Below are 2,617 nucleotides of genomic sequence, written 5' to 3' on the forward strand. Positions count from 1 at the left end.
CCTCCGCGGCTCTCCCCTTGCGGGGTGCGGCAGCCCAGCCGGCAGCCGCAGGGCCTCAGGGAAGACACCAGGCTGGGCCCCCGCGGCACAGCTGGGGCACGTCCCCCGCACTCACGCGACTTAGGGACGGCTGCTGGAGACTGCTGCGGCCACCCTGCTGCCGGGTTTCTGGAGGGCTTCCTGGAAGCAGCATCCACACCAAGCCCTTGGAAGGCCCAGGCGACGGAGGAGCCGGTCAGGCAGGGGCCGAGGACGGTGAGAGGCCGGGCGGGAAGGAGCGTGTCAGGCAGGGGCAGAGGACGGTGACCGGCCGGGCGGGGAGGAGCCGGTCAGGCGGGGGCCCAGGACAGTGACGGGCCTGGCCGGGGAGGAGTGCGTCAGGCAGGGGCAGAGGAGACGGGCTGGGTAAGGGTTAGGGTTACAGTTAGGGCACAATTCACAATCCCAAAGACGTGGAAGCGACCCGAGTGCCCATCCATCCAGGAGTGCATCAATAAAATGTGGCGCGTGGACACCACGGAGTGCCATTCGGCTGTGAGGAGCAGCGGTGAGAGGGCGCCTCTCGTGTTCTCCTGGCCAGAGCTGGAACCCGTTCCAGTAAGCCAAGTATCCCGAGAATGGACACACGAGCACCACGTGAGCGCGCTCACCAGCAAATTGGTACGAACGGATGGACGCCTAAGTGGACAGAGAGGAATCACCTTCATCGGGTGGGTGTCGGGCGGGTGGGGGGAGGGGAGGGGCATACACATCCATTAGGCATGGGGTGGGTGCGCACCGACTGGGGGATGGGCGCACTTGAAGCTCTGACCCGAGGGGGGAGGCTTGGAGAGGGCAAGGCACCCGACCTTAACATTGGTACCCCCACAATACGCTGGAACAACATGAGAGGTATATGAATAAGAACACAGGGGGGGCCGGGCGCGGTGGCTCACGCCTGTAATCCTAGCTCTCTGGGAGGCCGAGGCGGGCGGATTGCTCCAGGTCAGGAGTTCGAAACCAGCCTGAGCAAGAGCGAGACCCCGTCTCTACTAAAAATAGAAAGAAATTAATTGGCCAACTAATATATATAGAAAAACACAGCCGGGCGTGGTGGTGCATGCCTGTAGTCCCAACTACTCGGGAGGCTGAGGCAGCAGGATTGCTTGAGCCCGGAGATTGAGGTTGCTGTGAGCTAGGCTGACGCCATGGCACTCACTCTAGCCTGGGCAGCAAAACGAGACTCTGTCTCAAAAAAAAAAAAAAAAAGAACACAGGGGGGAGGGCGGCACGGGCAACACATGTCACCTGAATACTTGTACTCCCATCATCTGCTTGAAAAGAGAGAGAAAAGAAAATGCAATCCTAGAGGTAAGAGACACTTTTTAAAAATAATGAATCCGAAGAGAAAAGTAAAAGGAGGCCTGTGGAGCAGGTCTGGGTGTGACTCCGGATCCCCCAACATCAGGTGCCACCACCAAAGATTCCTGCGTGTAGCCCATAGAACCCCAAAAGCAACGGGACGAGTTCTGGTCACATACTCCCTCAAAATGACATCCTGGCCTTCTTCTGGAACTCCCTCCCCTCTCAGACTCTCAAGGTTTCCTCCAGCGTGTCGGTTCCCACAGAGCAGACCTTTGGTCTGAGACCTGACAGTCCAGATGCCACGCATGCTGCCGCGTGGCGGCGGTGTCGCGGCTTGGGACAAGAGGAGGCCCCACGGTGCGGGCTGGGGCGCCAGGCACCGCGCGGGCGCTGAGGGTGGGGGTGACCCCCACCCCGGGCCGCCGCCTCGCTCCCAGAAAGGGGACAGAACAAGAGGCAAGAAAAAAAAAAAAAAAGCAGCAGCCTGTGGCACCCGGTATTCCCAGGCGGTCTCCCATCCAAGTACTAACCAGGCCCGACCCTGCTTAGCTTCCGAGACCAGACGAGATCGGGGGCGTTCAGGGTGGTGTGGCCCTAGACCGCGGCGGAGGGCGCCCCTGCCCCGCTCGAGAAGCCGAGCCTCTCTGGGCTTCCCCGCCGCCGCCTCCCGCCCCAGGCCCCGCGCCGGGCCGGGCCGGGCCGGTTGAGTTCGCCGGCCGGGTCCCGCTGGCTCCCAGGGACGGGGGTGATGGGCGGGGCGGGGCGGGGCGGGGCGGGGTGGGGGGCTGTCTCTCTATACACACACACACACACTCACACTCACTCACACTCACACAAGATGCGCCTCCACGGCTGGACTCGCCAAGGTGGAGCCCTCCCAGCCCCCCTCGTCTCCTCGCCCGGCCTCCTTCACCTACCCGCTGCCCACCCCCAGCGCGTCGCTGCCGCTGACTGCGCACGCGCGGGACGCTCGCCCTTTGACCCCAGCCAGGGGCCGCCCTCCCCCACAACCCCTTTCAGCTGCGCCCCCCCCTCGCCCTGTGGGTGGGCTGCCGCCTATTCCCCCCGGGCCAGGGCTGGGGCACAGCCAGTGTATGGGGCGTCTCTCTCTGGGGATGTGTCCCATGGGTGGGGTGGGGTGGCGTGGTTTGGGGGGCGCTGAAGAAATCAGTCCCCTCCATCTCCTACCTCTGGAAAACGCCCAAGCCCGTGGAGAACTGCCGGCACCGCTTCGTGGGGGCCGGGACCCTCCTCCGTGTCCTCCTGTGGCCCA

The 2,617-nt window shown here is 63.6% G+C and overlaps 1 non-coding gene across 1 annotated transcript; it reads right to left on the reverse strand.

Moving 5' to 3' along the window:
• Window positions 1-1,825: 1,825 nt before the first annotated feature.
• LOC142861996 (5S ribosomal RNA) lies at window positions 1,826-1,944 on the reverse strand. Its single transcript, XR_012913142.1, has one exon. It is a non-coding gene; the product is annotated as a 5S ribosomal RNA (ribosomal RNA).
• Between the last annotated feature and the right edge of the window lie 673 nt (window positions 1,945-2,617).

This window comes from Microcebus murinus, chromosome 18 (genome assembly GCF_040939455.1).
Source record: "Microcebus murinus isolate Inina chromosome 18, M.murinus_Inina_mat1.0, whole genome shotgun sequence".
In the NCBI taxonomy this organism is placed as follows: domain Eukaryota; kingdom Metazoa; phylum Chordata; class Mammalia; order Primates; family Cheirogaleidae; genus Microcebus; species Microcebus murinus.